Source organism: Diceros bicornis (assembly GCF_020826845.1).
Source record: "Diceros bicornis minor isolate mBicDic1 chromosome 1 unlocalized genomic scaffold, mDicBic1.mat.cur SUPER_1_unloc_3, whole genome shotgun sequence".
NCBI classification, from domain to species: domain Eukaryota; kingdom Metazoa; phylum Chordata; class Mammalia; order Perissodactyla; family Rhinocerotidae; genus Diceros; species Diceros bicornis.
Window position 1 is genome coordinate 2,519,311 of NW_026690856.1, and position 26,376 is coordinate 2,545,686.

Sequence of the window (26,376 nt, forward strand, 5' to 3'; positions counted from 1 at the left end):
TACACAGGGATAAAGAGAACAGATAAGTGCTTACCAGAGGGGAAGGGGGCTGGGTGTTGAGTAAAAGAGTTAAAGGGGCACATATGCATGGTGATGGAAAAAAGTTAGACTACCGCTGGTAAGCACGATGCAGTCTATACAGAAATTCACAAATAATAATGAAGACCCGAAATTACACAATGTTAAAACCCTTTATAATTTCAATAGAATAATTTAAAAAAAAATAATTCATTCCTTTTTATGATTGAATAGTATTCCACTGTGGAGATATACCACACTTTGTGTATCAGTTCACCAGTAGATGGACATTAGGGGTCTTTTCCGTTTTTGTCTACTATAAATAGGTTGTTATCAACATGTGTGTACAAGTCTGTGTATAGACATATGTGTTTATTTCCCTTAGATTGATTCCTAGGAGAGGAATGGCTGGGTAGACGTATGTAATTATTAAAGACGCATCCAAGCTATTTTTCACCAGCACTCGATGAGAGTTTCGGTGACTTGACATCTTCAACAACACTTGCTATAGTCAGTTTTTTTAATTTTAGCCATTCTCAAGTGTGGTGGAATCTCATGATGACTGTCACTTACATTTCCCCAATGACTCATGTTGTGAAGGAGAAGGCAAGTCACGCACAGATTGCAAGAAAACATCTGCAAAACATATGCCTAGAAAAGGATGTGTATTTATATTATATAAAGAGCTCTTACAACGCAATAAGAAGAAGACAAGCAACACGTCATGGCTTACCAGGAGACAGCAGATCAGGCCTGTGATGAGCACCAGGAGTCCCGCCAAGCAGATGAGGATGAGGGCCCAGAACGGGAGGTCTGAGGAGACAAGTGGTGAGGTAAGCCACGTCCTGTCATCGCCCAAGGGCTCCTGGTGACCCCACTGTGCCTCAACCCTCCTTGACAAGGGTTGGCCAACATTCTTCATCATCCAAGACACTGTGCACACGGTTCTCTTCGATGAGACACAGCATCAACATACTCATCCCCTACCATGGGCTGAGGCTTCCTGCAGGTTTACCAGGCTTCTCAGTCAAGGTATCATCTCTATTGGGAGAATATTCTGGAAGTGAATGAAATGGAGAATGCATGTGAGTGTGTTTCACTCTTTCTAATAAAACTTTTCAGACACAGAAAAACAAAGGGAACAGTCTCATAAACATCCATCATCTAGATTTAACAATGTATATTCCATCCAATTAAAACAATATTTCATCAATGTATAAATTATTAACACTTGCCACCCTTGATTCATCCCATGTTTTCAATGAAATATTAAAGTCAAGTAGACATCATGATGTTTCACCCAATTTTATTTTCGATTTCTAAAAAGTGAGCACACTGTGCTACAAAATCCAAGACCATTATCACAGAACAAAAGTGAAATTAATTAAACCAAATTCATACCTCTGGGCGCAGAGGACTGAATTTGGACTGGACTTTCTTAGGACGGTCGGGGGGAGAATGGGTCATCACAGTTGGCAAGCCTATGGGATCTCTCTAAATTTGTAAAATCCCACTCAAAAGTGTTCTTCCATGCCTGGAAACACATCATCCCCTTCTACTTTATCTGTTTGCTTAATATTCATTTTCTAAGATTAACCTACAATGTAATCTCCTGCAGGAAGTCTTCTCTGAATACCGCCTCCAAGTATGAGTTTGTTCACATCAAATAATTGATGTTTCAATTCTCTATTCTTGTTATTCCCAGCTACAACATAAACTCCAGGAGGGGAGGACACACAGCACTCAGTGGGCATGGGGGGAGGGGTGCAGGCCCCCTTACTTGTACCTCTATCTAGAAAAACACTTAGAGGTGTGCTGTCTGATATGGAGCAGGAACAAGTCTCTTTTTGAATTAAAATTAATTTTAGTTAAATAAAATAAAAAATCTAGTACCTCAGTAACATTAAAAATCAGTAACAATAAAGACCAGTCACAATACCATCCTTCGAGTACTCAACAGCCACATGCGGCTATGCACTGGAGAGCACAGATATAGAACATTCCACCACTGCAGAAAGTTCTAGTGCATTGGTGATCATCTAGAGTGGGAGTTGGCAAACTATAGCCTGTAAATCAAAAACCACATGACCCCAAACCTGTAAGTCTGCTTCACACAGAGCTGGAGGTCCTCACTGACCATCTGGCCCAGTGGCTTTCAGTGGAGAGATAAGGAAACAAAAGTCCAGAGAGGGGAGGTGACTAGCTTCAGGTCACAGAGCTGTCTAGGAGAAGGTGACGGCCTCCAATATTACACTGGTGTCCTTGTCTCTCTCTCTATGATGGGTAAAGACTGGGGGACTATGCCACCTCCTGCCAGCCTGAGAAAGTTCAATGCTCTCTCAACCCTAGGCATCCAGAGTCCCCAGAAAGGTCTCACTTCATTTCCCAATGACCAGGGAGCCTTAACATCCCCAAGGACACTCTTCCTGACCAGGGTCAAGTTCTGCATCTGGGTCCATTCTGGGTCAGCCGCAGGAATTCCTCATAGATGGCAACTCTGTCCAATCTCTGTGCCAAGGCGGCAAGGTACACAGGGAGTCCACGCCAGTGTGGTTACTGTGGGGGACAGACCTGGAAGGGCACAAGGGATGAACAAGTGTGTCTAGAATTCTACCTTGATTCTAGATTCCCTGCTTCTGTGTCCTGTCCAAGATAACTTTCTGCAATAATGTAAACATTTGTCTGCACTACCAAGTGCACTCATTATTATCCCCATGTTGTTATTAAGCACTTAAAATGTGGCTAGTGTGTGTGAGTGAGGAACTGAATTTCTCATGTAATTTCAAGTAATTAATTCATAAATAAATAACCACAGGGAGAACATTTTTGAAACATTTGAGAAAGGTCTTCTGCAAATGCATAAAAACAATGAAAACACTGGTAAAAATTGTCAAAATCAACTTTTCAGAAGTCTAGAAATTAATCAACGGCTTGTAAGAATCTGAGGAGGGTTTAGTGAAGAAACATGGTGGAATCTTGATAACGGGAGCAAACTTTGTGGCACTATAACTTGCACTATCCCATCCTGCTCTCACAATATCCTCCATAACTTTGAAAACCATCAGTCTCAGAACCATGGTAGCTGAGACAACCAGCAGCCAAGCAGACATAATGGGTTTGGAGCTCTGAAAAGAACCATCCCCATCGAACTGTCACTAGCTGACCTTCCTGGCAGCTTCCCGATAAAGCCCCATGTTCAGGGCTTGACATTACTTGACTCAGAGCTTGCCCAGGGAGGAAAGTCTGTCCCCAGGGCACTTGCTAAAAATATTCAGGGCTAATTGTTTTCTATTGTAGTTGCCTGAGGGAGTGATACCAGCTGAGGCAGGCAAGAGGTGAGCCAAAAACTTAGAAGAAAACTTGGGGGAATGTGATGTCCACAGGGGGCTTTGAAAAGCTCCAGTGTATTTGCGGGCATCTAGAAGGCCACAAGGGCTCAGGGCTGTGGCACGCCCAGGAAAGACTTGAGAACATCTTAACCTCTCACCTCTAGTTGAAGAGTTGGCTTAATATCTGAAAACTTGACTATGTATTACACAATATTAATAGAATAAGGGCCAATACCAGGCAATCTCAACCACATACACAGAAAAGAATTTCGCAAAATACAACGCCCTTCGTGTCTAAAAAAGAAAACACTCAACAATTTAGGAATAGAAAAAGCTTTCTCAACCTATAAACAGCATCGATGAAAAACCCACGGCTAACACCATATTCAATAGTGAAAGACTGAAAATTCCCCCCTAAGACCAGGGAGAAGACAATGATGTCTTCCCATATCTCGTATGTTAATCACAGGTACTAAAGGTTCTAATGAGGGCAATCAGGCAAGAAAAAGGAATAAAAGAAACCCAGATTGGAAGGGAAGAGGTAAAACTATTTGTTTTGCAGATGAGAAGATATTGTATATAGAAAAACCTAAAAAATACACTCCTCTCCACACACAATATGTGAATCGTATCCTAATAGGTGTATAAAAAATTTAAATTGCCCCATGTGGTTAGTGGCTCCACTATTGGAGAGCACAGTTAGACTGCTGATATTTGTTGAAAGTCTCCAGAAGAGGAGAAGGAGCAGGATGCTGGAGGTTGGTGGCCCCAAATGTTAATGCTTTTCTCATCCCCCAAAAGCCTATGGAAGGAGATGTTAGGATTAGCTGACAAGGATGTGGGGCAGAATGGGCACGATGTAAGTGACTTCCAGATCAATGATGTGTCACGGGAGCTCAGAGTCATCAGCCACCAGCTCAGCCAATGCTTCCAATCTCCTCAACCTACATCAAGTTGGTGACCAGGCAGGAGTGGAATGGAATATGTCTCAAAGTTGGCTGCCGCTGCAGAGCTTGGTGACCTAGAACAAACGCTAGGGAGAGTGGGTGAGATGAAGGTCTCCTGGGGATGCAGGGCGCCACTGGAGCCAGTGAAAGATCACAGAACTTGGGACAAGGGAGACCTGAGTTCTGATCCTGGCTCTGCCCCTAACTCATTGTGTGACCTTAGGCACAATACTCCCCTTTCTGAGCTTCAGTTTACCCAGGTGAGAAATGGGAAAGGCAGCTAGGACATCACCCCTGGACACTGAGAGAACCCAGACATGCAGGGAAAGTGAAGGGTTGAAACAATCATATAACAGGTATAAGTCAGATGGAGGAATGACGGTGCCCTCAGGGCAAGGAGAGACGGGAGTGGGAGAACCCACCTGGTCCTGGGTGTCTCTCAGCAGGGCGGAGTACTCCGAGGATGTGGGCTCCGAGATGCTGAGGTTCCAGCTGATGATGCGGAAAAGTAGCAGGTGCTCTCTCTTGATGGAGAAACTCTGGGCTGCGGAGCCAGGAGCCGCCGAGAGGAAGAGCAGACAAGGGCGACACTCAGCTCCCAGCACAGAGGCATGGTGGCCCAAGGGATCAGGGTGGTGGGTGCAGACAGCGTCCACACAGGTGGCTGCCCCATCCTTCTCAGGCCTGGGGAGAGATGGATGTGAGGAGTCTAGAGGGAGGTCCTGAAGCCTCCAGGGGTGGGGGCCAGAACAGGAAGGAGGAAATGGGAGGACAGTGGGAAGACAGAGAGGGGTGGTCACAAAAGTGGTCATTAGGGGCAAATGCTGAGGGGAGGGTCTCACCTGAGGGAGACCAGTCTGCAACTTGAGTAGAAGGGGCCCAGGCTGCTCTTCTTGAACAATGATCCAGCTGGGGAGGAAGGAGGAGGAAGAGGAGCAGGAGGGACAGGGATTGGAGGAAGGGCTGGGTGGGATTTAACCCACCAGGAGCTGCTGGAACCAGGGTTTCACCAGGCTCTGCAGGATCTTCTCAGTGAAGTTGAACATGGCCTAGCCATTGCTCATGTCTGATGAATACCGGAGGGTGGAGATGGTGACGTTGACTGTGAGAGTCTTCAGGTTGTGCCCCAAAGCTGCAAGACGAGAGGGAGAGCGATGGCCATCTCTGAAAGCTGGCCTGAGACCAGACCAGAGTCCTGCACTCATTGTAATCTGTCGTCTTCTGTCCCAGTGGCACCACCACCCACCCGTGTGGTCACCCAAGTCAGAACCAGCATATCTTCTCAGCTCCTCCTCCCTCCCAGTAACACCCATTCACCTTGCACACTGGTCCTCACATACACTCCCTCTCTCCATCCCTGTCCTAGCTCAGGTCTTAACTTCCTTCACCCGGACCAACACCCCAGCAGGTTCACTGGATGCTCTGTCTACAGGATGTTCTACATGGACTACTAGAAGAATCTTTCTGAAATGAATACCTCACTATGGCCACCACTGCTCTAGTACCACCCATGGCTCCCTATGGCCTTCAGTGTTTAGTTCAACCTTCTTGACCTGGCACTCAAGGCTCTACTCAATCTGGCTTCTGCTGACCTTTCAGCCTCTTTTTATCCATCTATTGTGGGTTAAACATTATGCTTCATGCAACCCAAATTCATTTAAATTCTCCCCATACGGCATGTTGTTTCTGGCCGGAGCCTTTGCTCATGGAATCCTCTCTGCCAGGAAAACCCTTCATCCTCTATTTACCAGGGTCCCTCCTACACATTCTTAAAGACTTCATTCTGGTGAAACTTTCTCTAGCAAGCTCTTTCCCTCCAAATTATGCCAGGTGCCTCTCCCCCAAATATCCCACATTGTATTATAATGATGTGTTAATTTCACAAGACTAGGGGCTCTCTGAGAGCTGGCCTTAGACTGAATCGTTGGTATAATCTTTGTGATCAGCATGATTGTCCTAAAACTAGAATTTCATACCCTGGCTTCCCAGCTCCTGGATCACACCTGGCTCATGGGGAGTGGGGCCAGAGAGCTTCTCTTGGGAAGGAAAAGGGGCCCCCAGATACCTGTGGTGGCTTCTGGTGGCTCAGGTGATGATCAAGTATGCAGGGATATGGTGGCCGGCTCGGGAGCTGTGGATAAGGCTGTCATCAGGGAGGGACAGAGTGGGAGGAGACCCGAGGCTCACACGGGCTCCAGCACTGGCTGTCTCAGGACCACCATTCACAGGTGAAGCATAAATGAGAGTGAGGGGACTGGTGACTGTGTGAGTAGAGGGAATGAGCAAGCCTGTGGAGGAGAGGAGCCCAAGAGAGAGAGATAGGTGAACAAGAGTGACTGAACTCAGAGGAGAGACAGATAGGCAGAAAAATGGGCAGATGGATGGGATTCCTGGAAAAGGAGGACCAAGGGCAGGGATTTAGGAGAATTAAAGTGAAAACCACGTGGGGTCAGAATGTGGTGGAGAACATGTCTGTGTATAAGGCTTTCTCACACTGGGCTGGGACTCTCCACCAGAACCCGGGAGGGAGAGAAGGGATGAATTAGGGCCCTTCCAGGTCCTTCCTTCACCAAGGAGAGCAGATGAAGGAGAACAAGTGCTCCCAAACTACAAATGCAGACGGGACACAGGAGACCAGGGCCAGGAATACTCACTGGTGGTAGTTGGGGCCACGGCTCCATAGGTGTAACCTGTGGAGAGAAGGCAAGAGGAGCTGAGCAAGAGTTGGGGTGAACATAAAGAATTAAGGGAGAGAAAGGATGTAGGGACCTTTGTGGGAAAAGGAGAGGGGAAAACAGAGGGGATGAGTGGAGGGGTGTTCAGGGGAAAGGCAATAAGATGGAAGGTGGGTGGACCCAGTGATCACACAGTGATGAGAAGACTGAGCCCAGACCAGGAGGATAGAGAGATGGATCCTAGCTCACTTTAGAGCAATGGAGGGAACACAGAACAGACAGTGTGGCTGTAGCACAGCCCCTCACCGCTGAAGTAGAGGCTGTCCCAGTCCAGGGTGAAGGAGCCCAGGTAGGTGACGCGCTGAGTCTCATGGCTCAGCTCCCAGTAGAGTCACTCTCTGTCCAGCCCGGGAACTGCGGGGTCAGAATGGAAGGTGCAGATGATGTCCACGCCAGTGGCTACCCCACCCTTCTCAAGCCTGGGGGAGGAAGATCATGGGGATGTGGAATACTGAGCAGGGGTCATTCTGGGTGTGTAAAGCGAGAGAGGGGAAGGGAGGAAGGTGATGGAGATGCTGAAGGGGCTGCTCTGATCCCTGCAGGGGCTCTCCTAGGTGTCTACCTTGTGAGACAACCCCCTCAAAAGTAAGACCTGACTTCTTTTAGGATGTGGAGGGGGGGGCCTGTGAGTGGCAAAGAGGGGTGAACACACAGACCTGGGTGAGGGGGCACCTGCAGGTCTGCACAGACAGCTGCGAGAACAGTCAGTGCCCTGTGCCATCTGACACATGCAGGCAAGAAAGCACCGTTATGTTCTCTCGGTTCTACACTCCATGGTCTTTTCTTTCTACTTCTTTCCTACTCCACAGCCATCACTCAGGCGTAGGGAACAATCATCTTATTCCTAATCTTATTCCCAGCACCTCCTACCTTGCCTATTAAGTCTTTATTCTTAACCATGAAGTCCATTTTAACCCACATGCTTAGACCAAACGCTAATCACATCATCCTTCTACTCGCATCTCTCCAGAGTGTTACCACTGTTCTAAGAACAGAGTCCCAAGTCACCCCTGATCTGGTCCAGCCTGTTTCCCCCTCGCCAGTGTGGCTCACACCCCTCCCCCTGTGTTGACTCGGCTCAGCCATCCTTCTTCTCAGTTCATGGACACAACAGGCTCTCTGCTTCAGGGGTGTCCTCATGCGTGTCCCTCTGCCTGAAACGCTTTCTTGAACACACTCCCACACCCTCACTCCAGTCTAACCCTCCTGCCAGCTAAATCCAGTCCCAACTCTAGCTCTCAAGCTAAATATCAGTCCTTCTCAAGAGGGCTTCTCTGCCCCCTCATGTTGATTCCCCTTGTGCCAAAATCCCACATCACTCTCATCATTAACTTTTCAAAATCCAAATTCCCAAATACAATGTAAATTCCATGGAGGTGGGACAAGGTCTCTCTGGTTCTCCAGGTCCCCATGCATGTGGCCCAGGGCCTGGCTCATGAGATGAGGAACCATCCCGGTTTGTCTAGGACTGCCCTGGTTTGAACACTAAACGTCCTGTGTCCTGGAAAACTCCACTGTCCTGAATAAACGAGGATGGTTGGTCACCATTAATTATATACTCAGAGACTATCTATTTAATGACAAGCACACATTCCCCTCAAGAACATCACAGGAAAGCTAGAATGAGAAAGGCACACACACATACACACGCAATTAGTAGAGGCCAACAACTAAATACAAAATTACTTAACAAGATTCTCTGCAACGTGAATCACCAGACCGTTATTTCAGAAAAGTTTCAAGAAACAAAGTTAATTCCCTTTAGAAGGCAAGGTGGAGAGGACAGTCTTTTTGGAGACTAGCGCCCTTCCCTTAAATCTACAGTGTTGCTTAGTACTCCTCCAAATGATTTGAAATGTCATAAAGAAAAAAAATGCTCAAAATAAATCTGGCTACTGGCAAATTCAATTTTAAATTTGTTATTAATACAAAGAAGTTCAAATCATCTTTTTCCCTGAATGCTCCTTTATTTCAAATTTATGTGGAAGATTTATAGGACTTTAGAAATCAAATTGAATGGGTCTAAGGAATGTTGCTGAGTATCCCTGCTAATATTTCATGGGATGTCCTCTAATACTACATACACACGCAAAACATTTCTGTATTTATATTATATATAAATCCTGACTTTTGAGTATTATGCAATGCAAGTAAATCTATATTTTCTACTATAATACACTTTTGCAGTTATTTACGTTTGTTTCATGTGTTTTTATTTGCATATAACTGTACTTACTGAAATATTTACCACACAGAACCACACACAGATTACCATCTTTCCATCCATCAAATATCAATAATTTTTCTCAAGATACCTTCACTCTCAGTGACTCCAGGTGGTGACAACCCGAGCCCAGGAAAGCTCACTAGCAGGTCTTCTGCACAGCGGATGCTGCCGGAACCTGTTGATACCAGGTCCACAGGGTACTCACCTGGTCACACAGAAATCCATGGATCAGCGAGGACAGGTGGACCCTGAGCCTGGTTTCACATCATACTTGAGCTCCACGGATGCTTTTCGTGCCTGAGGGGGGATAAAAAGCACAAACAAGCTTTTGAGGCCTTTTATAGGGTGTTGGATGGAAAGGCCAACCCCATTCACTGTTCTATTTTTGTATTTACTGATTTAACTGTAACTGTTGGTTGTGGCTGGATTTCCCGATTCCTATCCAGCCACCTGTTGCTCCCCGAGATGGGAGAAAGCAGCTTCGTACTGTGTGCACTTGAGTCGCTCAACTCACTTGGCTGGACAGAGACTTTTTGCTGACTCTGGACCCTTTAAACAAGCTTGTCATTTAGGGACCCTGTAAGTGACTCGCTGACTTGTCAACAATTTCCACACTTCATTCAGGGCTCGGGAGATTTTCAGGCCCTGGAGCAGGTTTCCCAACCTTGGCACAACTGACATTTCGGGACGGATAATTCTCTGTCGGGCCGTCCTGGGCCCTGGAGGATGCTGAGCAGCATCCCTGCCTCCCCCCCAGATGCCAAGAGTGCCCCATTTGTAACGACCCAAACATCGCCTCCAGAAGCGGCTAAAGCCCCCTGGGGACAAAATCACAGGGAGGACGGTGACGGGCACTCAGAAGAGGGGACGGCGGCGCCCCGAGCCAGGAAGAACAGCAGCCTCGGTGGCCCTGAGCGAACAGCCCGGGGGAAACGGGGCTGGGGGGGACGGAGAGACGCCGACCCCTGCCGGGGCTGCCCACAGCCCAGGCCCCTCCCGGGACCGCGACTGGAGCCGGGACCGCCCGCCGCTCACCGAGCCCCGCCTCTGAGGGCGAACGTCCAGGGGAATTCGGTCCGCAATGAGAAGACGGAACACACCGCTAAAAACGCCCGCTCCATCCACGGCGCCGCCCGCGCTTCCGGTTCCCGTCTCGGGCGGGCGGGCGTTCGGGGAGGACGAACGTTTGGGGGCTGCCGATTGAGGCGGCGGGCGGGGCAAGGCCATGCACCCCAGCCTCGGGGGAGGTGTCTAGTTTCTAGAGTGAGTGAGAAGCTGGAAAGCAGGCTGGGTCAGCATCAGGGACAGGGACAAAATCTAGGGGCAGGACAGTGTGCGGGAACCAGTTCTAGGGGCAGGCTGTGGGCGGGGACAAGGCTGTGAGTGACAGCAGGCCGGGGAGGCAGTTCTAGGGGCGGGAACAAGGGTGAAGGCTGGGCAATGAGCCGGGACCAGGCTGTAGGCGGAGGCAGGCCCGAACATTGTGGGCTGAGACCAGTTCCAGGGGCAGGAAGAGGCGGGGGTGTGGCTGGAATAATTCAGGCAGACTTTACAGGGGCAGGAAATCAGCTCCAGGGTCTTGGCTGGAGGCGAGGCTTTCCGAGTACCCCTAGACTGTACAGGTAGCTGGATGTTGAACAGCTGTTCTTCATTCCTTTCCCCACCTTTACATAGCCTCATAGAATGATGTGCCCATATTTAGAATTCTAAATTTTTGTGCGTTTCCTGTTCTTAATTTCGTTAAATATCGGATCATATATTCACATTTCTCTACAACTTGCTGTTCCAAGCCAGTAGATAAGGATATAACGCTATTTTAATTTTAAAAATCTGGGGGGAGGGAGGCCTACGTCGTAGGTGCGTGTATAAGAAAACTTCAAATATTCTCATTCTACCACTGTCTCCCGGTACTTTTGCACAGAGATAAACATCCTTTCCTCCTCTATCCTTCCAGACATACTGTGTATATGTGGGACTGTGTATATGTTCAAGACCAAGAGGGATGTCCCCAAGCAAAACCTGAAGCCCAGGAATTGTCTCATGCATCAGAAGATAATGAGAAGAGATTTAATTTTCTGGTGGAAGGAGAGGAACCAATGATGAATCCATAGGAAGACAACAAAGAAACAAGAGAATTTTACCATTTAAAAGGTCAAAGGAAAAAGTGAGAAAGAAAATGTATTCATACTATCTGACGTAGCACATTTCTGGATAAGATTCGTATGCTATAAAATGGTAAACACTGATGTCATAAAACAGTAGACATTGAATTTTGATTTATCTTAATTCATTAAATAGTTATATTGGGCAAGGGGAATTATGTTTTTAACATATGTAAGAACTCTTTGTGCTGATTTTTTCAGAGAATAAATAAACTATAAATAGTCAAAATCTGAAAAATGAAAAAGCAGTATGAGTAGCTAATTTAGAAATATAGATTTTAAACCAGAAAATTAAAGAAGTTGTTTTTGGAACCAGAGTCAAGAGTGGGGAAAGTAGCTTTTCATTATAAGCCTTGGAGTATTATTTGAGCGATGTGCGTATACATACACACACACGCACACACACAGAAGCCTGAATTTGTATTCCAAAGGGATCATCTAACTCTACAAAGAGTTTGTAAAAAGGATTCACTTTACAAGATTAGAACGTATTTTGAAAACTACAGACTTCAAGCATTAAAAAAGCTGTCATCATCCCGGTGGAAAAATGAATGGGGCATCACTTTCCAACCCACATGTTGATAAGCATTTTACATACATTACTCTTGAGTATTCTCACAGAAACCCATAAGGAAGATGGTATTATCTATCTCCATTTTGCAGATGAGGAAATTGGTGACAGCATATTGTTAAAATTTTCATATAAGTTCTCAATATATATTGTTTTATGTTAAAATTGTTTATTGAATTTTCTTTTCATTAATAAAATGATATGTGTCACTCTTACAAATAAGCAACGGCTGTGTAAAAACAATTTAGCAAAACTACAGTTTTCTTTTGGTATAATTAAATATAACAATCACTTTATCATTTTTCTGCTGTCTGCCTCACATCTACGAAGATGCTTCATATCCCAAAGGCTTACTAGAAAAATCTAATAAAAATCAAGAATCAGGGAATACCCATATTATGCCAGGTTCCTGAATACATGCAAAAAAAGCCATTATAACAATTTTTTGTACAAAAATCTTAGATCATTCATGAACTGATAACGACACAAATCATGATTAGGCAAGGTATTTCTGTAGAATGACAAATATTTAAACTTTAAACATTTAGAAAGGTAATTCATTACAGTAACTAATGTGTATAAGAATTTTTTCAAACTCACTAAGTGCCAGGAAATCATTTGACAAAATGCACTGCAATATTATTCACAATAACCAATAGATGGAAACTGCCTAATTGTGCACCCGTGGGTGAAAGGATGAAGAAAATCAGGGGCATCTATACAATGGAATATTATTCAGCCTTAAAAAGGACGGAAATCCTGTATTCAGAATTGCTTGCCTGGATCATTTCAGTAGCCATGTGCTTTCTTCCTTAGTCCCTTCTGATCCATTCACCAACCAGGAACCAAGGTGATCCTTTTACAATGTAAGCGCCACAACCTCTAATGGATGCCTAAAAGAGATTTTGGAGGTGGACTGCCTGGGTACCAGCTGTGTGACCTTGGTCAATTATATAACCTCTAATATTCCTCATCCATACAATAGAGGTTAATAGTATTGTCTCCATGGCATTGTTGTGAGGATTAAATGAGTGAATACATGTCAGATGCCTAGAAAGTGCCTGGCACATGATAAGGCATCATGAAAAATTTAACTGTAATTATAATCTAATTAAATATTGTGATGGCCTATTAATTAAGTTGAACCATATGAAATTTCTAATATTTAACCATTTTGACCCATTATTATTGTTGAATAAATGATAAAAGTCTAGGCAGGTTTGTTAGAGTCAAAAAGGATGGGATAAATGAAAATATTATTAGAAAAAATGAGCTAAAATAGATTGCTTTGCAATTTACAAAGCAGTTTCTCATACTTTGTTTCATTTAATCTCTATAAAATGCTTTTCAGGGTCTTATTACCACTGTCTCTGAAGGAGTAACTGACTTTCCCCAAATCACACCACATTAAATAACACAATTAGAGTGGAAACATCATTTCAAGTATAAATCCCATATGATATTTTTTTCCCCTTCATAATATCATTGGTCCTCTCAAGAAAGTGATGAAATAATGTTGATTCCTAGGAATTTAGTCTTAAAGAGACATACTCTCAGATGATAAACACTATGTCTTTGAAACAGGGGTGTTGTGAGAAGAAACTTGGGACCCATGCTTTCTGGGTTTTCAAGTCCATGATTAGACTTCTGGTAAACAGTCAAAGAAGGGAAAGGGTGAATAATAGTCCAGAATGAAAAAAGTTTGATGTATATGTAACTTTATTGATCACCTCAATATTCTCTTTTTGTTTATGGTCTGTGTCACCCTACTAGAATATAAATGCTCTTAGGGTAGATCACTGCTATCGTGCAGCAAGTGGAAGGCACTGAGTAAATATTTATTAAAGGACTGAAAGTGGCCTTGAATACATCTGCTCTTTACTCACCAGAGAACAGCCCCATAGCAGGCAAATGGCATCATTAACAAAATTTTAAAAATCATATCCTTATTAGCTCGTAACCATGGATACAAGGCTCCCATTTATTTCATACTTTCTAAGTACTTAAGCATTCTGGTGTATTAGGGAGTGTTTCCACAGCCTTGCTGTAACATAAAACAAGACTTTTTGGCCCGTTGATTGCTGTTTCCTGCAGGGCCCATCTCTATACTTACCTCTAAACAATTAACTATAGATTTGTTATCCCAATGAACAGTGGTTTGGTATGGAACCTGTTTTATCAGTGTCATGCGAAAGTAGACATTTGATATGTCTTTAAGGGGTGATATGGATAACAATGTTGATGCAGAAGAAGACAACTAAAAATTCTCTCTGGTCTTTGTCAAGTGCATCTGGGTGAAGGGTATCTTGTTGTCACTGGATTTCAGAACTCAAAAAGACTCGTCCAACTCTTCATGTTACAGGTGAAGAAACTGAGGTCTAAAGAGGTTGAGAGATTTGACCAAGACTAATTCCTGGGACTAGAGAAAGATCTTCTGATTCTCAGCTGGCCACATTGTCATAAGATCTCCAGCTCCAAACAGCCAAGAGAAGCAAGTCTGTTGATTTCCAGGCAGAAATGATTCCCTTTCAAGTTTTTACTTTTTCTCCCTTAGATGCCTGCTCTGCCCTGACAAGGAATTTATCTGATGTTTACGCTAAACTTAAGAAGAGGAAAATGCTCCTGGCAAACACTTGTGATTCAGTGTGACAATGGAGAGCACAGTCATGAAAAAATGAGAATCAAAAGAATAAGAGGTAAATAATATTAGAGAAGAAGAGAAAATCGATTATATTAGTGGGACATAACTTATAAAATTTAGAACTGGTAAACAAGTGCAGTAATTGTATAAGGAAGCTAGATTCCTATATGAAACATCAAAAATACTGTTACATGTGCAAGAATTAGTTTAAACATGTAAATAATTATTCCATTCCTAAGAGCAATAAGTTATTTAAGATGAGTAGTTAAAATAATTGGAACTACACATTAGTTATATGAAGAAGATTATAAAGAGATACAAAGCGTGTAAAAACTCTGATTAAATGGAGAGATATACTATACTTGTGATTGAAAACAGCATTTCAAAAATATCAATTTTCCAAACATTATTCAGATTCCATGTGCTTCAAATCAACTTTTAAAATGATGTCGTGTTTGTTTTATAGACTAAAAGATATCCTTTTGTAAAATAAAATGCTGGACCATCAACTAACATTATTCACAAGTAAATCATTCCAAATGGATTATAGAGCTAAAATTAAAAGTAAAAATCCCCTGCGTATAACAGTGGTGGATGACAATATATAAGAACATCCATAATCTTAAAATTAGTGAAGATATTCTTAATATATATATGCTTAAAGATGTCTGGTTGAAAAGAGGAAGGAGAAAAAGTAAAATGGAACATGATATGGTCTCTGATTTTCTTTCAGAGACTTAATCTATAGAAAAATATTCCAGTCTACGATATTGGATAAAGAAATAGAAATCTGTGATAATTACACAAATAATGAGGGGACATATATAAATGGTAGAATAATGTATCAGTTAGTTTCTGCTGTGTAACAAACCATCCTAAAATTTGGTGACATCAAATAAGAAAAGTTTATTTTTTCTCAAGATTCTGTGGGCTAACTGGGCAGTTATTTTTATCTGGACCTATTGGTGGCTGAGCTGGGATTGGCTGGTCTAGGACAGCCTTACTGACATATCTGATTGTTGACTTGAAGTCACCTGGAGTAATGGAGATGTGCAATCTCTCTAGACTCATTCACATATTGATGGCCTCAGGCTTCCCAAGGGCAGCCAGAGAAGGACAAGTAGCAACAATGTGCAAGTGGTTTTCATGCCTTTGCTTATGTCATCTCTTAATCTCCCATTGGCCAAAGCAAGTTACAAGGCCAAGTCTACCCAGAGTCAACGTGGGATGCTACAACAAAACAGACAGTGGGAGAAGACTAATGTGTGGCCATTTTCGCAATCTTTCACACATAATTTTAGAGGAGAATTAGTATGAATGCTTTTGTATTTGTTCATTTGAATGCCTGAGGAAAATTGTACAAAGCCAAAACAAACGTAAAGCAAAAAATTAAGTGGAGATGTAAGGTAAGTTTAGTTGGTACTTAAAGTGGATATGCAAAAATGTGGTAGTTTATTTTTCAAGTGTATGCAAGTTCTTGTGACCTACGAAAATAATTTACATTTCGATTATTTTCTCGCTGTATGTGTTTTATTCGTTAACACATTTGATGTGGTTCTCTCTGGCCTTAGGAAAATAACGTAGCACTTGGGAGCAAAGATGCAGCCTAATAGCCCCACACTGGAGGCCAAGATGGAGCAGACCACCACGGCCACCATTACCTTGCCCTTGGTGCTGTGGTAGATGGGGAGGAAGGTCACCCAGACACTGCAGAACACCAGCATGCTGAACGTCAAGATCTTGGCTTCATTAAAGGTGTCAGGCAGGTACCGGGCCAGGAAAGCCACTGTGAAGCTGCCCAGAGCCAAGGAGCCCAGGTATCCCAGGACACAGTAAAAAGCAGTGACCGAGCCCTTGTTGCACACGACGAAGATGTGGTGGTGTTCAGAGTGTGCATCTCTGTCAATGAAGAGAGGAGAGGTTCCCAGCCAGATTCCACAGAGACTCAGCTGGATAAAGGAGCAGATGGGAATGATGAAGTTAGGTTCCTCTGACACCAAACACTGCCTCATCCTTCTCCCTGGTGCAGTGACCTTGAAGGCCACAGCCACACTCATAGTTTTGGCCAAGACAGTGGAAACAGCCACAGTAAATAAAACTCCAAATTTGATTTGATGAAGACTGCAGGTGGCTGTCTTGGGACGACCAATGAAGAGTAAGGAGCAGAGGAAGCAGAGGGTGAGGGAGATGAACAGGATGTAGCTGAGAGTTCGATTTTGGCCTTGACTATGGGAGTGTCTTGGTGCTTCAGAAAGACCCCCAGGACCACAGCTGTGAGGACAGAAAAGCACAGAGCTGTGCAGGCCAGGGCCATCCCCAAGGGGTCCTCATAAGCCAGAAAGGTCACAGCTTTTTTGAGGCAGCAATCTCACCCTCTGTTGGCATACTGATGATCTGGACACTTCACACACTTATCCATGTCTGGGGAGAGATGCAAAGTGTCCTCAGCCCAGGTTCAGTCATTCTCTCTTATTCGCATGCCCCCCAAAGCAGGCATTGGGTAAGTTTAGCCAATTGTCTTCCTTTGTTGCTCCAGGCACCAAACAACAGAATGCTCTGCAGAGAACCATTCCAAGTTAATACTGCCCATCTCTTTTATGGTTAAGTAAACAAAGCTATTATTCTTCTCAGTATTTATCTTGCATATTCATGAAAGCACTTTTTTCTCAGTAGAAAACCAAATGTCCTCCCTGTCCCTCTGAGTTATACCCCTGTAAGCTATGGCCTAGATTTACTTATTCAATGAGCAAGCAGTTATTGGAAAACCTCCATGAGCCAGATAATATGCTACATTCTAGGGAAACAGAGATGACCAAGTCATAGACCTCACTCCTTGGGAGTTTCAAAATGAGACCATTTCTACCATCTAAAATGATCTCCAAAACATTTCATCTTGATTTCACTTCCACCACTTCTGTTAAGATTTTAGTCACTTCTCTCCTATGTTACCATAAGATCCTTTTACTCTTGTTCCCTGCCCTTGTTCTGCATCACAAGTGATACTTCTACATGTAAGTGGGATCATGTTTAGCCTCCATTAAAAAATCCGACAAAATCTTAGGAAGACCAAAAAGACTGTATATCCTTGGTCTTGCCTACCTCTACTACCTCTGCTCTGATTTTTAAGATTCCCAAATCTTCATGTGGTTCTGAAACGGTTCCGTGCCCACTCATCCCTGCAGGTATCAATACATGCTTTTTCCTTCTACAGGGGCATTGCTCCTTCCTCTTTATGTCCCTTTAAATTCTCTCACTTTTCACGTTTAGAACTACAATCTGCCTGATAAGATTTTCTGTGGATGCTGTGAGTTACGGTTGGCGAGTCATTGTCTTATTCATGAAGACAGCCAATTTACCCAACATGGTTTATTGAAAAGTCTTTCATTTTCCCACTCCTCCTCAGTGTTTCCTTGTAAATCAGACATCTATACGTGAGTCCCTATATGAGCAGCTTGGTTCTCAACTTACCACTTGGTTCCGTTGATTTTCTTGTTTATCCTCTTGATGAACCTCCTCTCTTGTGATGCTCTAATACTTGATGTCAGGTAGAGTAAATCCTCCCACTCTATTCATTGTCTTCAAGATTTTCTTAGCTAAGTTTTTCCTTTATCATTTCCATAAGAATTTTATCAATTGTAATTTCATCAGAACGGGTCATGATGTTAGCTGCAATTTTGTGGAAGCTGTAGATTAATTTGGACAGTTTTGATATCTGTAGAATTTTGAGTCTGTTCAGTCACGAATTTGATTTATCCCTTCACTTCTTTCAGTCTTCCTCCATTTTTCTAAATGCTGTTCTATAAATTTATGGACAAAAATCTTTTAAAAGTCTCATTAAAGTTATTTCTAGGTACTTCATACTTTAAGATGATGTAAATGTCATTTTTTAAAATTTAAATTTTGAATGCTTATGATGGGTAGATGGAAGCAAAACTTTCTATATTAACCTTGTATTCAGCCACCAATAAACTCAGTTAATACCTTAATTTATATGGATTTTACATTTATACCATAATATCATCTGAAGATAACATCAATTTTACTTCTTCCTTTGAAGTAAATTATTCCTTTTATTTCTTTTCCTGCCAATATTGTATCAGGGAAGACCTCCAGCCTAATAGCTTATAGAGGCAGTGATGTTGAAAATTATTCTCTTATCCTTGCTTTCAACAGTGCACCATAAAGTTCCATTCTGTGAATACTGTGTATAGGAGTAAGAGAGTTTCCTTCTGTTTCTGATTTGGTAAGTGCTGTTTCTGTTGTTGTTGTTTGTTTCAAAATATGAATAGGTGTTTAATTTTACTAGTTTTTCTTACAGTTATTGAGATTATTATTTCTCTTTTTTCAGAGATTAGTGTACTGAATTACATTGCATGAACCTAATTTGGTCATGATATGTCCTTCTTATAAAATATGGCTAGATTTGGAACCTTGATTTGATTTGATTTTTTTTTTTTTAGTATAAATGAATTTAATCCAAGAAAGAGAGTGGCCTGTAATTTCCTTTCCTGCAATGATTTTGTTAGATTTTAGTACCAATGTTAATCTCGTCTCTCAAAGTGAGTCAAAAAGTTTTCAGTTTTTCCTATTCTCTGGAAGAGTTTGAGTAGATGTATATTATTTTTTTCTTGAATATTTGGGCAGATTCATCAACTTTGTACCAAACAAATAGCTTACAATAAAATTTTGTAAAAATATTTTAAAGGATGGTCTCAATTTCTTTAATAGGTATGGCAATATTCAGATTTTTCATTTTTTCTTGAGGCAGTTTGGTAATTTTTATTTGCCTAGAAATTTGTGAATTTCCTCTAAATTTTCATTGTATCAACATGATATTTATGTTTTCTTCATGTTAAAAATTTTCCATATGATCTGCACAGATCACTCCCTTTTCAGCCTTGGTATTATTTTGTTGCAATATTTCTCTTTTTTTGAACACTAGTATTAGGATTTTATTGAGCATATTTGTCATTTATTAGATTCTAATTTAGTTTTATTTATCATTTTGATGTTTTACTTTTATTTTGTTAACTCTTCCTCTAATATTTATCATTTCGTGTGTTCTCTTTTCCTTATGTTTACTTTTCTGCTCTTTTTCTAGTTTGTGATGAATGCTTAGAACTTAGAAATTCAACCTTTCTTTATTTAAATATACACAATAATATATAAATATATATAATCTAGGATTATACATTTCTCTTTAAGGATAGATTTAACTCCAGCCCATAAGATTTGATGAATAGTATTTTTAATTGGAAATACATTCTAATTTCCATCATAGTTTACTCATTAATCATCGGTTGTTTACAAGTGTATTTATTAATCTCCAAGCATGTAGGAATTGAAGTTAGTGGACGTAGTGTTCTTTAGATGTGCATATGGAACATATACCCAAACTTACCACACACCAAATGTGCACGTGGAAGCTTTATCCGAATTGTCGATATGCCAGACTATATCATCAATCTCAGTACATTTCAAAAAAATTGAAATTATACAAAAGATGTTGTGAAAGTAAGCTTCATATTAATCACAATAATAAAATTAGATAATGCCAGCATTGAAGGGATTCCAGCATTGCACCGTTTAATATCATAAATCTGAGTAATTCCAAGATGTTAATTATTGTATGAAATATTTTCAGTGTTGATTTTCTGTCCCTATTCTATTTCATGACCCAACTCCCAAACCCACATTGTCTGTGTTCTAGTCATGTTGAAGCTTTTCTCAGCTCCCTGGAATATTAAATGCAGGGCTAATTTGCCAGTTTCTGCCATTTCTAAGAATTCCACCAAGAATTTAATCCGCTTTCATTAGTCTGATATAATAGTAATGCTACTGCTTCTATGAAGAAGTCCATGACACTTCCCTCCCCACAAACATATATACTATCACTTATTTCATCCTATGGGTCTCTGCGTACCTATACTGCAGCCCTATGTCACCACCTTGAATTCACATCACTGCATGTTGTCTCCCCTACTCACCTGTGAACTCGAGGAGATCAGAAACCAAGCTGTACCATAAGCTCATTTTACACCATGGAAATACTTACTTCTTAAATCAAACACAACCTTTCTGAGCTCCTGCTCTGTGCACAGCACCAGTCACTGGAAAGATAAGGATTTGTTCAATGTGATCTAAATGTAGCTTTAAAGAAGATGAAAAGTAAAGACTTACAATACCATGTGTTAGATTCCATGAGAGAGATTTAAGTTAGTTACTGTGGAGTGGTCATAAAGGGTTTCCTTGAGATCATAATGCCTGCAATGATGCTAAAATGAGACAAGCAATCTAGTTCAAGGTAGAGAGAGAGGGTATCATTGTGGGAGGAAATATTATTGGCTATAAAAGTTAAATTACTAAATGGAGGAAGGCAACATTTTGACCCTGCAGTCCTCATCACAGCTTTTCCGTTTCTTTGGGAGAAGGGTGCATACAAAAGAGCGGTGGAGAGCCAGCCCTGATAGCCTAGTGGTGAAAGTTCAGTGCTCACCACTTCGGTGGCCCATGTTGGTTTCCTGATCATGGAACCACACCATCTCTCTGTGAACTGCCATGCTGTGGTGGTGGCTCACACAGAAGAACTAGAATGATTTACAACTAGGATATACAACTATGTACTACAGTTTTGGGGACAATAATAAAAGAACAAGATTGGCAACAGATGTTAGATAGCTCAGGACAAATGTTTCCCTTCAAAAAAAAAAATAGATGTGGAGAATGTCGCTGCAAGGCATATCCTCACCTATCTCATTGGAAATCACATTTTCTGGGCTGGGAATGCAATCAAAACAACATGCAGCCTTGCTCTCTTGAGGGCTCTTTCTGAATCCCGGACTGCAACTCTCACTGCATACAGAGTGTGGAGTCTGGAGAAAATCAGATAACACTTGGTAACAGCTGTGACTTTTACCTAATTTTCAAGTAACTAGAGAGTTTTAGAGTATTGGGCCTTAACAAACTTAATCTTTAAATATCTAAATCCAATTCATTGGTTGGACGCCATGCTTATTATATGATATAAAACACTGGTACACCTCAGAAATACTGTGGGTTTGTTTCCAGAGCACCGCAATAAATCAAATATTACAATAAAGTGAGTCACACCAATTTTTTGATTTCCTAGTGCATAAAGAAGTTATGTCTACACTATACTGTAGTGTACTAAGTGTGCAATAACATTATCTCTAGAAAACATGTACATAACTTAATTTTTTTAAAATAATTATTCCTGAAATTTACTAACCACCCTCTGAACCTTCAGCAATTTGCAATCTTTTGCTTATGAAGGTCTTGCTTCCATCTTGGATTGTTGGTAAATGAAAAAATTACTTCAGTTGGAAGTGAATTGTTAAATTCCCATATGTGGCCTTTTATGAAGCTCTGAGGGGACACAAAACCCCAACAAGATTTTCGTTATTCATGTATGGTTAAGTAATTGTGATTGAGTTCAACACACCTCAGTAATTCCCGTGTCCCACTCAATCACCTCGTCAGATAAAGACAACTCTTGACCACGTGGAGCATGTTGGGAATATTCTCCTACTTTCACCTTAAGTCCAAGACCTTCGGGAAAATTCCAAAAGTTGAGAATGGTTTACTCTGAATCTGATTTTCCTTCATTAGCCAAATTCACTGAGTCACCAGCAGGATTGTTAAATTCTACGTTCCTCAGAAAGGGGTGCAGCTAAAAGAGACACATCACCCTGTGGTGAAGTGGGCCCGGATGTTAAAGAGAAAAACCTTGAAATGGGGACAGCCTTTCATTGTCTGTAATCCTTTCTTCATAATGTACCTTTATTACAAGTATCCAATGAAGTAAAGCAAACGAAATCATATGGAGAACTAAAATATCATAATGTTTCTAAAATATCAGTTAGTTTCAAGAGAAAATGCCTAAAGACAAGAATATCAAGATGATCAGTGGTGATAGGATTCAGACAAATCTCGAGTACAAAGTCCAATCTAGCCACCCTCATGCACTCTCTGAATTTTCCCAGACCATCAATCTGCAAAATGATGTTAGCAATACCTAAAGTCGTTGCAGAATTAAATGACATCATTTATGTAAAGTATTCACTATGATGTTCAGCACCAGATAGGCACATAAAGGACAGGTTCTCTTCCTGTCATTGAGGAGCTTCATGGAAGAAGACAGGATATTCCCTATTGAAATGTTAGGCAGGCAAGATGTTGGGATCCTTTATAACACAAAGCATTGATATTGACTCATAGCTCACTTCCTCATTGCCACTACAACCTTCTTGTAGATGACTTACTATCCAGGACTAGATATACCTCCTAGATAGTGAAACAAGTATAGAAACTATTGTGCTTTTCTTGGAGAAAGAATCCCAACTGCTTGGTCTGAGCACCTGTGGAACCATAAGAAAGTCACTTTTACGAGTGTACATTCTGTTAAGTTGAAGAGACTTTACCTGCCAGGGACAAAACACCAGATATTCCCCACTTTGCATTGGCTGCATTACTGCATGTTGAAGAGGCATCTTGTGAAGGTCCCAGGCCACAGCATACACAGCATTTTACAGACTGTAACTCAATTTAGTCATGCTTGTGTCAAAAAACTGCCAAGGCAGCCATACTAAGGAGGTATTAGGTGGACAATTCCCCAGTGTTTTACAGTAAGACTCAGAAATCGTGCAAGGAATAAAGGGAAACCACAACATAGTGAGGGAAATTCCTTCTGGATATTTGGAAGGGTTAACCATCTGGATAAAATTTTCAAAGTCAGGGACCTCGCTACGGTGGTGTGAAAAAATGAGAGTCTCATGGAATAAGTCAAGGATGAAATCTCGCTCACTGTGGATAAAATTCCACACTGATGTCGTGACCCAGACTTTCCATATCACTAAATACTCCCAAGTAGACAAGCTCAAGCTTATGAGAGAGTTGGCATCACCATAAATGATAACCACATTCCCTTCTGTTTCCTCTACTTAGAAATCATATGGCAATGTCCTTGAGTAAGATGACCTTTCAGTCACAGGAATCTTTTCCAAAAAGGCTGCACAGATTCCATTCCTGTCCATCTCTGCTCTCAAGTCTGAGAGAAACACAACACCTTTCTTGTCTTCCGAGATGACCAGCCCTACCCAGCTCCAATTGAAATGAAGCAGCAAAGAGTCCATGCCAATGGCTAGAGATGTGTCCTCGGGGGTCATCTAATAGAGAGATGGAAACTGCTCATCATCATTCAGGGTAAGATCAAAAGGACCATAGGTAAGCTAAAACGAAAAGACAATTGGAAGCAATATGAGGAAGGGGATTGGCAAAAATCAGACTCTCAGTCCTGAAGGCTGTTCAGCAACACCTGGAGTGGTAGAAGGGGACACTTGCTCATTTCATTTTCTAATCATTTTCCACTCCCTGAAAGCTTTCTATAAAATAAGATGAGTCAGAGTTCCAGGAAACTGCATTGTCTCCTTCCCCCTCAAACTTCTCTCTACTCCAAATAAAGGAAATGTCATACTCCATCGAGGTCCTGTACACTTACCCTTTGAGATCATATCCTTTGAGAGGTGCACAAACCCAGTCTCCTCCTTTCTTCCTTTTTAGGCCCCTGAGAATGGCACCAAAGGAGACGTGGTTTCCTCTCTCCCCATCCCACCCAGTCTTACTTGTGGAAATTTGTACAGTTCCAGCAGTGTTTCAATCTGGGCAGAAATTGCCCAGGTGGTTCCTGTAAGGACCGCTAGAGACTTACAGTCTCTCCTGCAGTCGTAATTAGGGATGTCCTTGCCCAACCCTGAGAGCCAAATCAGGGAACTCTCCAATGTCCTCCTTTCACTGAGTAGGGCATTATAGAGATCAAATCCCAGAGACATGTTGGGCAAGATATGAGGGTTCCTATTCATTTACTCAATGGCAAAAAACAAGGACAGAACATACTGGTAGCTCTTGTACTGAAACCTGCATAGAGGGATGAGGATCCTTAGGGAAAATACTCAAAATGATTTCCTTCAAATGCAATACAATGACTTCATTAAAATGAATTTGCTATTGACTCGAATGTCTGTGGCAACAGATGGTACTGCTGAAGCCTTAGAATTTATAACTAAAGAAAATAACATGACTCCAGCTGTGGAATATCCTTACTGAATTCCACACTCATGAAAGAAACTGGTTAAATACACAGAAGAAAGTACAATGAATGGAAAAACAGATCTCATTCAGAGTAGACTTGTAAATGACTCTTTGGTTCAGTATCCAAGATGCTTGTTTATATGAGGACACCATTAAATCCTTCCTAGAAGAGCAACAATATTAGCATGAGATTGGAGAAAGCCCTGGGGAGGAAGAATAATTGCAACTGGAAGATACGTGACAAGCATAGACGCATGACATGTGCACGTTGAGAATGGTGCAACAAAAGGCTATCAATCAAATTGCCTAAACCTCTGTCTCCTCAAACCTGTGCGTCTGCCACCATCAAAACCAGGAAACTAAGGTGAACTTCAGAGATCCAATGAAGGAGGAATCATCAACAGGCAGGAACAATTGAAAGAATCAAGAAGGACCGAAGGGACTGGAAACACTTAGGAATCTAAGAGACACAGCATTGTAAAGTTTAAATAGCTTCTCATCCATTTCTTATTTTAAAAATATAAAATTAAAATTAATCATTAACGTCTTTAACGGTACCTATTCCTGATAGCCCATATTGTCTTCATCTTTTCTACAGACTTTCTAAGCACAAATAACACCTAAGCCAAAGAAAATTCTCTGCATTTCTATTGTCTGGGATTTTTAATAGCATCAAGAATAAAATAGAGCAGTCACTTGTAATTATTTCAAGTGTTCTATTATTTGAGGATTGATTAGTACCCTAGTTCATGCTCACTGCTTGTTAATGCTCCCCGTGTCCCTGTGAAGAATAGTTGTTCTTCACTTGTTGGGTATAGGGTTCGATGTGTATCCATTAAATCAAACTTGCTAATTTGTTTTTCAAATACTCTATTATTAGATATATGTTATTCTTTGTCTCAGAGGAAAGTTGAAATTCTTCACTATGATGATATATTATGTCTACCTCTCCTCTTCCTCTGCCTCCTTCTCCTGTACTTCCTCCTCCTCCTCCTCCGACTTTTTCTTCTTGTCTTCTCCTTCTTCTCCTTTTCCTTCTCCTCCTTACTTTCCTAGTTGAGGCTATATTATCTTCACATGACATCATGTGTGGTATAACGACTATATCTTCATGATAAGTTGAACTTATATACCATTGGGGATTAACCACTTAATTCCTAATGATGTTTTTTTCCTCATCTGTTTTATCTCATTTTATTATAGCTACCGTGGGTTGATTTTTGATTGATATTTTCCTAGCATATCTTTATATCTTCTATTCTGTTTTGAATTTCTAGTTGTCCATGTTTTTTAGTTTTCATAAGTCTTGTAAACAAGATACAGCTAAATTTATCATTGTCGCATCAAATTTAACAATCTGTATTTAACTGGAGGATTTATTCCATTTACATTTGTTGTGATTATTTATATCCTTCTTTTGCTCCCACTATCTATATGTGTTCCTTCTTTTTTTTCACAAGTTTTATTATGTTATTTCCCTATAAAATTTATTGATTTATACTTGTTTTCCATATTCTATTGTATCTCCTCTATTTGGGTGAGAGTTTATATTCTCTACTTCTATTTTACCAACAGCCCACATTGCCTTAATTGGATATAGCTTCTCATCTCCTGAGAAATTTATAAACGCTTTAACTTT

General features: G+C 41.5%; 2 long non-coding RNA genes across 2 annotated transcripts; both read right to left on the bottom strand.

Moving 5' to 3' along the window:
* Positions 1–4,923: 4,923 nt before the first annotated feature.
* On the bottom strand, positions 4,924–6,404 carry LOC131401572 (uncharacterized). Its single transcript, XR_009217760.1, has 3 exons — positions 6,360–6,404; positions 5,137–5,203; positions 4,924–4,978 (listed from the first exon to the last, which is right to left on the bottom strand). It is a non-coding gene; the product is annotated as an uncharacterized LOC131401572 (long non-coding RNA).
* A 486-nt stretch (positions 6,405–6,890) lies between these two features.
* On the bottom strand, positions 6,891–10,359 carry LOC131401571 (uncharacterized). Its single transcript, XR_009217759.1, has 3 exons — positions 10,292–10,359; positions 9,462–9,553; positions 6,891–6,984 (listed from the first exon to the last, which is right to left on the bottom strand). It is a non-coding gene; the product is annotated as an uncharacterized LOC131401571 (long non-coding RNA).
* Between the last annotated feature and the right edge of the window lie 16,017 nt (positions 10,360–26,376).